The following is a 14677-nucleotide window of genomic DNA, read 5'->3' on the forward strand; positions in this document are numbered from 1 at the left end:
ACCATATTGATATAGCAATGTTCTGTCACGCCCTGGCCTTAGTTATCTTTGTTTTCTTTATTATTTTGGTTAGGCAAGGGTGTGACATGGGTGATTCTTTGGGTATTTTGTGGGTGATTGTTTCCTGACTTTGTGTTTACTGCACCAGATAGGGCTGTTTCGGTTTTCACGGTTCTTGTTTTGTAGTTGTGTTCATGTTTGAGTTTTCCTATTAAAACCATGGACACTTACCACGCCGCATATTGGTCCTCCGATCCTTCTCGCCTCTCTTCTTCAGGCGAAGAAAACCGTGACATGTTCCAAGAAACACACCAGCTTCAAAAGGACACCCATAGAATAGAGAACCATTTGTCCAAACTGGCGGCTTTTTCATCAGCCCGAAACAAAATTAAGAAACTCAATCACCATCCTTGGTAAAGACGAAGTCCAAGAAGGCAGAATCACTATCCTTAATGGAAAGAAAATTGCCTTTATTAACGTGTGCTCCGAATTTATATAATCCTTATTTTTTTATTCTCTGAATGGTATATTGTTAGATTTAACTGAATTCTAACTGGTTATTGGGACAGACATGAATGTCATTCTGGACATGCGATACAAATCTAATAAGACCAACTAAAATCACCAAGGCTCTCCAACATACTTGATGTCTGGTGAGCTCATAACCCTAATGCAAAAGAGTACACTTTCTATTCAAACTATCAGGTGTGAAGGTAAGACCCAGATTCAGACAACGTCTAATTAACAACGGTTAAATAATCCAACAGGGGCAGGCAATAGACAGGTCAAGGCAGGCAAGGGTCAGTGAACCAGAGGAGGGGCAACAGCACCAGACGGCAGGCAGGCTCAGGGTAGGCAGAGGTCGATAATCCAGAGGTGGGGCAAAGGTACAGGTCGGCAGGGTCAGAGACGGGCAGGGTGGTCAAGTAGGCGGGCTCAGAGTCAGGACAGGCAAGGGTCAAAACAAGAAGGTGAGAAATAGAAAGACTGGGAAAAGCAGGAGCTGAGATACAAAAATGCTGTTTGACTTGACAAGCAAGACGAGCTGGCAACAGACAAACAGAGAACCCTGGTATAAATACCCCGGGGATAATGGGGAAGACAGGCGACACCTGGAGGGGGGTGGAGAAAATCACAAAGACAGGTGAAAGAGGTCAGGGTGTGACACAAAAAGACACAAAACATTCTCCTGAAATTGAAATACTCCTCCCTTTTCCTTAAATAGAAAATAGAAATATCGATATATGAGCCTAATGTTTATAACGGCCAGACTCACATTTCGGAATTTCTTTAAAAGAGCCACAAGATGGTGCTTTAATGTTTCCTTACTACAAAACCCTACTTTTTGTAAACAATTTGAAATTTAATTGAATTAATTCATACTGATAAAGAAAAATTCAGTCTGTGATCCTCAGATTTTCTGGGTCACCATCAAAGGTTTTATTAAAAACAATGCAACTGCATTTGCATCTAGGCTGAATAAATCACATTTAAAAAAGATTTTAGAATTGGAAAAGTTCTCAACAAACTATTTTTTCAGACCAGGTAGCGAGAATTCTCTTCAAAGTCAAGACAGAACTACATCTATTGATAAGACAGAGAGCAGAATTTGCCATCCATCAAGTTAGACTCAACCATTAATTCCATGTTAATCAACCCAGTCATCTACTGGCTAACAAGCTTCACAGTAATGATCAAGTAGAGGATATTGAAATGATTGAATCTGAATCAGGTGAATTACTATCAGAGCACAAATTAATCAGTCAACGAGTCTCCAGTCTCTATAAAGAATTGTACACCTCCGATAGTAAATCCACACCAAGCCAGATCGAGTCCTTTCTAAAATATATAAGAACTCCTCTTCTCTCAACTGAAGAAGCGGGCATGCTAGGAGCCCAAATCTCTCTCCACGAACTCAAAACGGCATTGGATAACATGAATAAAGGCAAATCACCTGGTTGTGACATTCCTCCTGAGGTCTATTAAAAATGTTGGAACAACGCAGGGTTGTTAAAAAAACAATTATCCACAGATAACCTCTCTCATCTATTACATATCTTACATGCATCAGAAACCAAAGCTCCTCCTCGACTATGTTCCAATTCCTCAGCCATAGTAATAACAGTCAATACCTGTTATGTTCCATTCAGAATAACTATAAGTAGCAGGCAAGGTGATCCCATCTCATCACTGCTATGTTTATTGTCTATGGAGCCCCTGGCCCAGGCAATTTGACAATCGAAAGAAATTCCCCAATATCTCTCAATTCTATGGATTACGTAATCTCATTATACGCCGACCATGTCTTACTTTATCTTGACAAAGTATCTCAATACCTCCCAAAAGCTTTGAAGATCATACACAAATTCAGCTCCATCTCAAATTATAAAATAACATGTAATCTCAATCGTTTCCCACAAAAACAATTTGGGAATAGATATATTTCCTTCCATAGATAAAACCATTGGCAGAAACTTTAACAGAACGCTCAGATCAATTCAATCCGACCTCAATAGATGGATTAATATCCCAGTTGCTTTAACCGGCAGAATAACTATTGTCTAAATTAATATTTTTCCACTGCTGAATTTCTGTACTTCAATACTTCCCTTGTCTCCCCCTTCTAGTTATTGGGATAAAATCCATAGTGCAGTTTCAAAATGTATATGGCAAGGTAAGCAAGCCCAGATAAAATTAACAAACTTGCAAAAAGGGAAAGATGTAGGAGGACTATCCATACCAAACTTTAAATTGTATTTCCAGTCACTAGCATCTCGTCCCATGATTCTTCCACCCCTAACTGGGTATAGAGAGAAATATGGTGTCTCCTATTGCCCTGAAAGAGGTGGTCTTTACTGATATAACTCTTAAACAAGGGGAACTATGCTTTGGTCCTATTCTTGCTCACAGTTTCTATTTGGCATACAATTGAAAAACAAAGTAACTGGTACTCAAAATGGCATGCCCACACTCCAATATTTCACAGTAATGCCTTGCGATCATTCCCCCAATGGTCCAAATCTGGAGCCCTACCCTTGACGATATCATGGACAGTAATGGTTCGAGAACATTCCAAGATTTGAAAGACACATACACATTACCAGACAATGTCACGTCGGTATGAATGATTCGGGAGACAGGCGCAGGAATGCGTAATTTGATGTTTTATTACCCCAAATTACAGTGTGCCATGTAAAGGCACGTGGATGAAGACCAAACAAACACGTATTATACACACAGGTTAGAAACCCAAACAAAAGAGCGAGGAGTACCTCAAATAAATACACACGCTCACAATGATTAACACACAGAACGAGACCCGTAATCATCTGCGCAATCCACAAGGGCACAAAAGCCCAAAACACACAGCACAGGTACTCACACACACACCAAAGGACATAGTAACAATAATCGACAAGACTGTGGTGAACAAAGGGCACATACATACAAGTACAATCAGTGGGAATTTTTCTATATTTACAACTTTTATGGAGTCCCTTGGGAAACCCAACAACCAAACCATCCAATGATGGGATTTGTAAATACATTATATGGGCTCCTGAAAGGACTAATCTCTATAATATATAAACAACTTCTGGAAAGCTCATATACTGAGCAAGCAATTGAAAAGTATGGTCCACAGATCTAAGTGAATCTGAACAACCCTTTAATTGGAACAGAATATGGAAAAATATGACCTTGGCATCCTGTAGTCCGAATCATCAATTTATTAATTTTAAGTTTGTTCACAGACTGTATTTAACACCAAGGAAAAGTTTTATGAGGAAATTGACCCCAACTCTCAACTGTTCACTGTGTCCCCTAAATCAGGTAGGCACATTCCTTCATATGATGTGGGAGTGCCCTGCAGTTAAATGCTTCTGAGACAAAGTTACAACATTCTTTTCGAAGTGCGTTAATGTAAATATTCCATGCGTTGCATCTAATATGTTACTTAATGATGACCGCTCCGTAAATCTCTCAATCAATCAGAGACGATTATTGCTGGCTGGCAGTACTGTCACAAAAGAATATGTTGGCTCTTAGATGGCAATCGCCCCACTCTCATCCAATTCACCATGGATGCAGTTACTATTAGAAGTTAACATTGAAATGATCGACAGCGAGAATGAACGTTGCTATTGAAGGAACAATTGAGGCCTGGATAAATATACCTCACTAAAAAAAGAATGATCTCAGCTAAAGCCCAACACATGCAAATAAATAATATATAAAGCCCACATACAGTGCCTTCACAAAGTATTCACACCCCTTGATTTAAATGTTGATTTTTCTTTTGCCACTGGCCTACACACAATAATTCATTTGTAAAAATGATTTTAAAAAAAATCATAATTCCACTTTGACATTTGAGGTTATAGTGTGTAGACCAGTTACACACAATCTGAATTTAATCCATTTTAAATAACATAAAACAATGTGGAAAAGGGTTGTGAATAAGGCACTGTCCATCCCCCAAAACAGAGGCTTATCCTATGTGATGATGAGGTATTTTCTTTGGTCAAAACATGAATTATTTGGTGAATAATGTGCCTCACAGTACTGTACGGTATACTGAGCCATGTGAACGGCAGGATATTAGTACATCCATAGATATAGAACTGCTGTCTATGTATGAGTACACCACTGTTACAATTGATGCAGTTTTACAGTGTTAATCCGTACAAAACAGGTGTAAACTTGATATTACATTTACATTCCTTGTGTAATATACAGTGCATTCAGAAAGTATTCAGACCTCTTGATTTTTCCAAATTGTGTTACGTTGCAGCCTTATTCTAAAATGTATTAAATAGTTTTTCAATCTACACACAATACCTCAAAATGACAAAGTAAATCAGGATTTTTCAAATGTAACATTTTTGCAAATTTGTTAAAAAATGAATAATAATAATATTACATTCACTTCAAGTATTCAGATCCTTTAATCAGTACTTTGTTAAAACACCTTTGGCAACGATTACAGCCTTAAGTCTTCTTGGGTATGACGCTACAAGCTTGGCACACATGAATTTGGGGAGTTTCTACCATTCTTCTCTGCTGATCCTCTAGAACTCTGTCAGGTTGGATGGGGAGCGTCGCTGCACAGCTATTTTCATGTCTCTCCAGAGATGTTCGATCGAGTTCAAGTCCATGCTCTGACTGGGCCACTCACGGACATTCAGAGACTTGTCCTGAAGCCACTCCTGCATTTTCTTGGCTGTGTGCTTAGGGTTGTTGTCCTGTTTGAAGGAGAACCTTCCGCCCAGTTCCTGAGCGCTCTGGAGCAGGTTTTCATCAAGGATCTCTCTGTACTCTGCTCTGTTCATATTTCCCTCAATCCTGACTAGTCTCTCAGTCCCTGCTGCTGAAAAACATCCCCACAGCATGATGCTGCCACCATCGTGCTTCACTGTAGGGATTGTGCCAGGTTTCCTCCAGACCTGACACTTGGCATTCAGGCCAAGAGTTCAATCTCGGTTTCCTCAGACCAGAATCTTGTTTCTCATGGTCTGAGAGTCCTTTAGGGGAATTTTGGGAAACTCCAAGTGGGCTGTCATGTGCCTTTCACAGAGAAATGGCTTCCGTCTCTACCGTAAAGGCCTGATTGGTGGTGTGCTGTAGAGATGGTTTTCCTTCTGGAACGTGCTTCCATCTCCACAGAGAAACTCTGAAGCTCTGTCAGAGTGACCATCAGGTTCTTGGTCACCTCCGTGATCAAGGCCCTTCTCCCCTATTTACTCTGTTTGGCCGGGCAGTCTCCAAACTTCTTCCATTTAAGAATGATGGAGGCCACTGTGTTCTTGGTGACTTTCAATGCTGCAGACATTTTTAAGTACCCTTCCCCGGATCTGTACATCGACACAATCCTGTCTCGGAGCTCTACGGACAAATCCTTTGACCTCATGGCTTGGTTTTTGCTATGACATGCACTGTCAACTGTGGGACCTTATATGGACAGGGGTTTGCCTTTCCAAATCATTTGAATTTACCGCAGGTGGACTCCAATCAAGTTGTAGACATATTTCAAGGAAGATCAATGGAAACCGGATGCACCTGAGCTCAATTGAGTCTCAAAGCAAAGGGTCTGAATACTTCTGTAAATAAGGCATTTCAGTTATTTTAAATAATTTAGCAAAAGTCAAATAAATAACTGTTTTCGCTTTGTCATTATGGGGTGTAGGTTGATGAGGAATTGTTTTTAATCTAATCAATTTTAGAATAAGTCTGTAATGTAACTAAATGGGGTCCGAATACTTTCTGGGTATAAGGGCACAGGGCGAGACCCAGATGCAGACACGGGAGGTAAATGGTTCGAGTCTCTGATATTTATTATAATCCAAGGGGCAGGCAAGAGAATGGTCGTGGACAGGCAAATGATCATAATAAGGTCAGAGTTCAGGAGGTACAGGATGGCAGGCAGGCTCGAGGTCAGGACAGGCAGTATGGTCAGTCGGCAGGCGGGTTCAGAGTAGAGGCAGGCAGGGGTGAAAACCGGGAGGACTAGCAAAAACAGAGAAAAGGGAAAAACAAGCTGGTTGACAAGACGAACTGGCAACAGACAAACAGGGAACACAGGAATAAATACCTAGGGACTAATGTGGAAAACAGGTGACACCTGGAGGTGGATGGAGACAAAAACAAAAAAAGGTGAAACAGATCAGGGCGTGACACCGGGGGTCTGAATACTTTCCGAATGCACAGTACAACTTCTTCAGACTGTATTGCTGCCAGGTTTAATTACTGGGGGAACTCGTTGAGGGATTTCCTGTTTGAAATACATAATAGTGAATCATTAGGCCAATCACTGTGTAGGCCTACTTCAGAGCGTATTGTAGTTTGTCTTTGACAAACCAAAGGATGTATTGTAATCAATCAGTTCTAAAGCCTGATGTGGAGAGTTGATCACAACAATGATTTAAACCAACAAAAAGTCACTAAAGGTTATAGTCAACACTCACATATTCCGCACAGTATAATTGCTGTTACGACATGTCGTGAATCAAATCAACTATACTACAAACTGGCCTCCCCTCTTCTCTAGTCATTGGACCATTCATTTTCCTGAATCTATAATTTGGACCTTTCACTATATCGAGCATTTAGATCTTGCAAAGTCACTGGCGGTGCACGGATTAAAGGGCCACCCTGCTAGATATTAATCTGCAAAGTAAGTCTTATTTGATTCTTTTACCACCGCAGACCTGTTACGAGGCACTAGACCAACGCACGTTAGCAGTCTTACTATTGTCTGTATTTTCTTAAAGAGCCCATTGAGCAGCTGGTATTGACTGGATGCCTGGAGAGTAGCACAGGTAAACACACACAAAGACTGTGTACACTACAACTATTTCACTGAAGCAGTCAAGGCCAAAGCCTGCTTGCTACACCCCTTTAACAGCAGTATTGTTGTTTAAACTGCTATAACAGGTATTTTGTTGACAGCTGCTGCTACTGCATGGATCTGCAGAGAGGACATTGACAATAGGGGCGGACTATTACAGGGTGCTTTTCGGGAATTGTTATTTTGTGTTGCTATGATAAAGCTCTTTGTCAGTGTTCAGATGCCTAGACATCTTGGTCAGTGGTGTGTTCCCAAAAAAGCGTCTCACATACATTGTTTGTGGAGTGTTATATAAAAGGTGAAAAATATCGACATCAAAAGGAAAATGGATGCTTAGCAATTGGGAGACTAAATTACCTCAATGTTGTCCATTGATCAAATAGTCAGCAATGATCAAGTGATCATAAATGCCAGAGGGCAGTTCATCTTCCTGAATAAACTGTTTTTGTTGCTGTTGAAGTAGAGATTGACTGCTTTCTGAGTCATTCGGCTTGAATGAATGACTCCCAGATGACATTTTGATGCACAAGGAGGAGAACTAGGGCAGTTACAGATAAACATTATCTATCTGTTGTCCTTTTCCATAACAAATGTCTAGCTTGAAGACAATCTGTTGTCTGATGTTTTCTTTTCAAATCTCTCTCTCTGGTGGTTCAACATCCATCATTTTTTTTTTTTTTTGGGGGGGGGGGGGTAGACACAAATACAGCACTGTGTACATTCAGAGGGTAGCTGGTTTCTGTATTACACTTCTGCCAAGTATTCATACGACTGACATACTTTTAGGATTGGAACTAAGCATCTATTTAAAATCATTTAGATTTTGTACACAGTCATTCCTAGTTATAGTCAGTTATACCCATATGCGAGTACATAAGGCAGAGGTGGGCCAACTACGGTTAAATTCGGCCCGGGAGAGATAATTTTTATTTTTATTATAAATGATAAAAACGTCCAGGCCATACTTGAATGTGTAAAACTAGATAGAACGTATGTAGAAATGATCATGGACTTATATTTTCAAACTGTGTATTTTTCTGGCCCGCAAATACATTTTTCTGAACAAATCCAAATCTGTATCCTGATGTGGTACTTGAGCCTAAACGTTTGACCATCCCTGACATAAGGTGGTCCATCTCTGCAGGTAATCTGTTTATCAGGCTACACCAATACAGTGTTCTATGTAGATTCAGAGTGTATCGGAGTTCTGTTTTGCAGTTCTATCAAGTATTTCTACTTCTTGTATTTTGGCAGATTTTTATATGCACAAAAATAAGGTCATTTTGGTTTTGTACACAGTCATACAATACGTGGTGTAGAAAAGCACAGTCTTAGGTGAGTACATGGGGAGCTATATTTATGCAGATTTGTCTGTCTGGTCAAAATCACTGATACAGATTCCCTTCCACCCTCTGGTGGTATGGATAACTTGTTATTATGTATCCAAAGAAACCTGGAGTCAAATAAAGGTCCTATTTATCAAATGACTGTAGGCGGAATTAGGTGTTTTTGGTTGGGGTCAAAATGACCCCAAATTACTTAAACACATTTTTTAAGTCCATATCGGTACAGAACCACTAAACAATTATTTAGATTTATTAAGAACAAGTTGATTGACAAAGTAATGAAAACATTAGAATAATTTAATAATGATCAAAAATATGTCTCTGGGGTCAAAATGAGGGTAGCTTGAGGGTTAAGAAATGCATTAATATGATATAATGTGGGAACCATAGAGCCAACATTCAAGCCAACATTTGATTTAAACAATTAACAACTAAACTTCCATAGTATACCTTAAATGAAATAAACACATTTTGCATAGCCTTTCATTTTAGACTACCCACAATGCATTACCTCAAGGTGCAATACCACCGCACAGAAATGTGTGGCAGTGGCAGCACACAAGCATGAGGAGCATCAGTTCATTTCTCTGTCTGTGTGTTTTAGCTTTAGTTCTACTTTCTCCAGAGTTGAGGAGAGAATAATGGCTTCTTACTTATTGGCGACATGGCCTGCCTCTTTCACACAGAGAGCTCTTGTTATTGAACAGATCCCGGTTGTCAGGGAGGGCCAAAGCCCTCTTCTGTGCACCAGCTCACTGACTCTGTGAGGTGACTACTGATTAGGTGCAGGAAGTGTGTCTCCTTTGTGCCGGAATGTGTGGCGCTTCAACTGGTTGTCGAGTACAAACCCAGAGGCTTTTCATTCGACAAGAATGCAAAAGAAACCGCTTGCTTTTCCAGCCTATGCCATTATGTTAAATTCCCCTTTTATTTTCAGTATGCAAGGGGCAAGACTGTGTCACAGTAAGCTTAGCTTTTAGATAAATGGAAAAATGCTACAAAGTATGGTTTCCAGACAATCCATGAATGTTGCAGTGTTCCCTTAAGAATTCCTTTGAAGTTCAAACAGGTGGCTGGTGTGTGTGCGCATTTGTTAATTAGGCATATGCACGTTGACATGTTGCATAATGCATGCATATAAGTCAGAGAATGGACAAACTGTCTTGTTACACCAGTTCTTGCCTCAGTTTATGGTTAACCTGTAAGGTTAAATATGATGGATTTCACCACATTATCACATCTAGTCACAGATGCCAAGCATAAGCAGTTGCATAATAAATAAAATAAGATCAAATGACTAAAGAGCTACTGAATGGGAATCCTTCAATAACTGAATATCCCGTTAACACTATATACTCTACACACAGCGTTTTGCACAGTTTTGACCTCGTGAATTTGTTCTGCTCCCAAAAAAAACACAAAAATACAAACTACCTACATTGTCAACATCTGAATATCATCAAGGATGCACTCAGATCATTGACTTCAAGCCAACAAGTCCTGAAGGACAGCTCTGTATGGAGTTAAATGTGTGATGACTTAATGTATCATGCAAAGTAACAGAGCTTTGTCTTGCTTTGTCACGTTGGCATTCTGCATGTTTTTCATTTTGTATTCCAAGATAGGTGAGGCAATAATTTGATGAAAGTAAAGAGACAGAAAGAGATTTTTTTGTTCTGATGAATTGTCTTCAATATGTCACGGGTCCAAATAACACAACCTGCCTAAAACAATTGAAATAGTACGAGGCTACATAACCTTACAGAAAAGTAATTAACCTAAACCTAACCCAAAGTGTAAGGTAGAGAGGCTAAGAACGACTAGAAAGAGTAGGCTTTCCCTTTCTTTCTCACTCTCTCGCTTTCTTTCTTTCTTTCTATGCAAACCTACTGTCTCATATTTTACACAATCTAATATAATTTACACATTCATTAATGAATAATTCACAATAGTCCAATATAGGTCTGTCTATTCGTGGCTACATTTGCAACAGTTTCTACCACACTGCAAAGGATTTCCAATTGAAATTAACACAATCAAAGTGAAAATTACACAAGGACATGCAACCAATTAATCATTTAACGGCATTGTTCAAACGTTGATATTCAGCCTACGTGCAGATGAATCATTCCAGAAAAGCTCTGAACTGAAAGATGGTACAATTCATATTCTAACACGCACATCTAATTTGAATGCCCTTCGTTGAACTTTGAATGGCATTGAACCTTTGATCAAAATGCCACATTGTTTGCCAGACATTGTGGATTCAGAAACAAATCCCCCACTGACTTATTGATGATTAGATGAATATGAAAAATAACAAAATGGCAGACCAATCAATATCACACGATCTCATATCATGTTTTTTTACTCCATATACATCCTTGTAAATATGAACAGCAGCTTAGACACACACAAACAATGACATCTCATCTGCCCAGACACGCATGCTCACACCCCCATTCCTAGTGCCTGCATTATTGTTTGCCACTTGGTCTTAAACTGTATCAATTGTAATCGCCCACGTTATTTCAATATTCAAATGAATAATTGGGTTATTCCATTGTGTTAATGATGGCAGATTGATTGTTTTGCGGGTTTTTAGTATATATTTTTGTCAAGATGAGTGATGAGAAGAGAATAGTCCAGCCTATTGGGTATCTCACTACACCCCCATATGCCATGTCTTGAAATATGCAGACGGATGGATTAAAAGTTAGTTTACATTGTTTTACTTCTGACAGCCAACTTCCTAGCTCTGTCCACAACAGTCTGCCCTGTTTATTAAAGGAAATTATCAAACATTAATGAGAAGGCATTGAGATGTCAAATATTTTGACAGGAGGAAATGAGAGGTTGCGATCCTGGGTGATATTATGCAACTTCCTCCTCCGATTTCCCAGTGCAACTCTCCGAGAGGAAAATCAAATCCAGATTTAAGCAGGCTGCCGAGTGATCCAATTACAAACATGGCACAGTATGACTTCATCCTCTGCAATAGACTCTGCAGCATGCTAACATTGGCATCCGTACATCTCCAGTCCCTGTCACAAAACCAGATGTACACACATCAGCGATAGCAATGATGATCCCTTCGCAGTGGTAACCAATCAACAGAGCTCCTTGGAGAGTTCCATGAGATGTACCAATTTTGTTATCGGTCTGTTTGTGTGTGCTGTTTGGGTGCAATATATTTATTTATAGATTGAGATGGTCTGCTTGGAGTGAATATTCACATTAGTTGAAATGTGTGGTGAAACATGCACGGCATCCATTTTGTTTATGACAGGGGTAATTGCTTGCTGTTGGGGTAGGTGGTAGTTTACTTGGCAAGCTTAGCACAGTTGATTCAAGAATTACTTACCAGACACCTTGATTGGACTGGAAGAGGCAAGAGATCTTGAAGGTTAAAAGCAACTCTATGGCATGTCAAAGACAATATGGTGGATTTGTAGGCATGTAAAATAGGGACTGTCTCTTCGGTGACCTCTCTGGTTCTTCCTAGTTTACAACCTGTTGTTTGAGTGGACAGAGACAGAGATTTTTTGACAGAAGTGGCGTTCAACACAATTCAGCTGTGGAATACAGTTCAGTTCAACAGTATTAAAATGCTAGCTACCCTGCAATTTGTGGTTAATTCAGTCAGCTAATCCTAACCCTAAACTTTACTTTAATTTACAGGAACACTGATCATTATCAAGCAAGGTCAGCAGATTCATTTATCAGTTCATATAGTCTTTTTTACCATGTTCTTATTAAACTGTGTGCACTTCCATTGCATAGGCTATTGTTTGTGCTTTCTTAAAGAACACAGAAAGAACACAACCTTTTCCAAATATCTGGCAGATCATCAAGAAAATGTGGCCAATGTCTGCAGGCTGGACATTAGGAAGACTTAGAGGACACAGATGAGAGACTGCTGCTCCAGGTTTCAAGGTTTTAGAGTGCTGGCGGGGTTTCTGGACCCATCGCACCTAGCCCACTGTGACACTATCTACCGATTCAATCTACAATATGCTGGTAGAAAATGGTCTAAATCCTTGGGGGGGGGGGGCTTTAACAGAAAATAATTCTGCCCTTGAAACACTCAGGGCCGTCTTTTGATTAGATGATGCTATCTTTGTTTAGACTTCAGCATCTAGGGCAGGGCCTTGTGTTCATATATTTAATAAAAATACAATTGCCCGGCCCCAGCCCCAATAAAGGCTAGTTATCTCGTCATCTTTAATTCAAAGATTATCAGTGTTGATTGGCACTAGAAACAGAGGTGGAACCACCCCCCCCCCCCCCAAAAAAATGGGCCAGTGACAATGTCAAAAATCCATCCACTTGTCAAAGCTCAGGTGTTTCAGGTCAGATTTCTTCCTATTACCTTGACTTAAGGCCAGACACTGGGTGAATACCATTAGGCTTCCAGCTAAAAATGTCTGGCCATATACCTCTATTCTTCTTTTCATTTAACTGGACTAGACAATATAACAAATGGGTAAGGTTCCCTAATTGTAAAGTGGTGCTCATTATATACACTCTATTCCAGTCCTCCAGTACCCCCAACCACAAACATTTTTTGTTGTAGCCATGGACAAGCACACCTGATTCAACTTATCAACTAATCCTTAATGAAGTCCTTAATGAGTTGAATCAGGTGAGTTTGTCTGGGGCTACAACAAAAATGTGTGCTGTTGGGGGTACTGGAGGACTGGCATTGGGAAACACTGCTTATTGTAACCATATTGATATTGCCAACAGATGTGACGTCTGCAATGAACACCATAATCACCACCATTAATATCTTTGATGATTAATTCATGCTATATTTTCTCTGGAAGTTAACCAGTCACTTTCTACCAAAAGAGCTAATACACGTTGCTACAAACAAGATTTTACCAAATAGCACAGATTTGTAAGTGCCTCGAATCAATGTCTGGTCTGATTTCATATACAGGGCAGCAAGTTTGTCATTGCACAAGTGGGATCCTGTTATATGCTGTTCACCCCCATGTTGTAAACTACAGTACATTCTGCAGGTCTCTGAACAGTCATTACCGGGCTTCTGGCCTGCTGGCCTGCATCTATTGTGGCCTGTACACAGTAAGAATGATATTCCAAATTAACTGGTTGTGGGCTTCAAGGGAACGTCAGACGACCTGTTTGCCCATGGCATCGGAATCAAGCCAACTCCCAGATGACGTCGTTCTTCAACACGGCAAACATTTAAGGGTCGCACAGGACTGTGTTCGCCACCCTCAACAGTCATAAACAGGGGCGACGCAATGGTATCCTAAGGCATATTTATGGGTGAAATATGTGATACAGGTGCCTTGGTGTACAGTTAAAAACACGTTTTATTTTTTTATTTACCTAGGCAAGTCCAGTTAAAGCTACAGGATGATGCATGATGCCAGGAGTAGAGAGACTTGCGAATGAAATCCACAAGAAATATTCTGGATGATTGATGTAAAACTGCATAGTAGCTGTTTGAATGATTTTCATAAGTCAAAAACAGTTTAGTGTAACATAACTCCTTGCACTGAATTGAAGACATTTCCAAGTCAGCCATCGGCCTCTAAAACAGAAATGAACTTTCAGTGAGAGGACCACTAGACCAACTGGTAGAACACACCAGGTGTAGCCAAGTGAAGTGATGTTTCATCGTCAATTTAGAAATGTGTTCTCCTAAATCAACCTCACAATATTGTTGACATGCAGTTGTTTACCCCAACTTTTTAAAAGCTCTCCAAGATACACTGTAGCCTTGGTCATGTCTCCTTTTACAAGATGGACCAGAGGGTAGCAAACATTGACAAAATCCCCTTAAATCAATGTTATCTCAACAGAAAAGGGTAGGGAGGCAGTTTCTTTTATTTGCAAGGACTGTCAGGTCGTACCAATACACAAAACCAAGAGATGACATTGATTCACCTTTCATTTGGAATTCTGCAGAGCATTCGCCCATTGATTTTACAGGGAGGGTCAGATACGAAAA

Source organism: Oncorhynchus kisutch, linkage group LG9 (genome assembly GCF_002021735.2).
Source record: "Oncorhynchus kisutch isolate 150728-3 linkage group LG9, Okis_V2, whole genome shotgun sequence".
NCBI lineage: Eukaryota > Metazoa > Chordata > Actinopteri > Salmoniformes > Salmonidae > Oncorhynchus > Oncorhynchus kisutch.